The following is a 1,011-nucleotide window of genomic DNA, read 5'->3' on the forward strand; positions in this document are numbered from 1 at the left end:
AAAAATAATTCAGCAGCACTTTGGTTTAGCAGATATTCAATATATACTAACAATATAAATATGTGGAAAAAATATTGATAAAATATATGCAATTTGGTGCATAAGCAGTGATTTTGCGGACTTTATTTAAAGTCCACAAAATCACTGCATTTTTATTCATTTTCTTTCACTAATGTATCACTTTAGTGCTACTTAAACTTCTGTTAATTTTGGTACTGTCAGACAAATAAAGAAATAAAAAGCAAAGACAGACGGCACAAAGACAGACGGCACAAAGACAGACGGCACAAAGCCTGCGACGAAAATAAAGCACAAATAAAAGAAGAATATAAGAAGATAAAAATGAAAAGAGAAGAACGCATTAGTGCACTACTGTAGCTCCATGGCAACATCTGAGGCTTTGCCATGACACTGCATACAGCCTGCGTCTGTTTTTAACATTCCAGCTTGTCTTTGATTTCACTCATACCATGACCAGACCACCTGTGTGTGAAGCGTGAGTGTGAGAGATTGGGGGGAAAAAAAGACAAGAGCGATGTTAGAAAAAAGGCAGAGAGAGAGAGACAGAGAAGCAGAAGGCAGAGATGAGCGCTATTAATGTATTTGCTTCCACTGCTGCTCGGCACCAAGCGACAAGGATCAAATGAACCATCTTTGACATTTGCAATCTGCCAGTGACATCACGCGATGTCTTGTAAGAAGGCCATTAAACCGGGTTGCTAGCTGTCAGTTGTAGCGCTGCGTGTCATCCGCTGGTATGTGTTCTTGTAAATTGTTTATATCTCTCTGGGAGTGTAGCGAACATATGGGAATTTTTCAGGAACAAGGTTCATTTGACAACACATTAGAAAGCTGACATGCATGGGAAACCAGAGTGTTACATTTGAAACCATTAAAAAAATAGGACATCACTGCGTTATAGACAGAATTAGGAGAATATTACTACTGGAGAGCTGGAACACACACACACACACACACACACACACACACACACACACACACACACACACA

The 1,011-nt window shown here is 39.4% G+C and overlaps 1 protein-coding gene across 2 annotated transcripts in view; it reads right to left on the minus strand.

The window, feature by feature from the left end:
- Positions 1–1,011, minus strand: part of gpc6a (glypican 6a) — a 141,330-nt gene that overhangs the window by 60,087 nt on the left and 80,232 nt on the right. The window lies entirely within an intron of this gene.

This window comes from Pundamilia nyererei, unplaced genomic scaffold, assembly GCF_000239375.1.
Source record: "Pundamilia nyererei isolate P.nyererei 1_Seehausen unplaced genomic scaffold, PunNye1.0 scaffold00011, whole genome shotgun sequence".
Lineage (NCBI taxonomy): Eukaryota > Metazoa > Chordata > Actinopteri > Cichliformes > Cichlidae > Pundamilia > Pundamilia nyererei.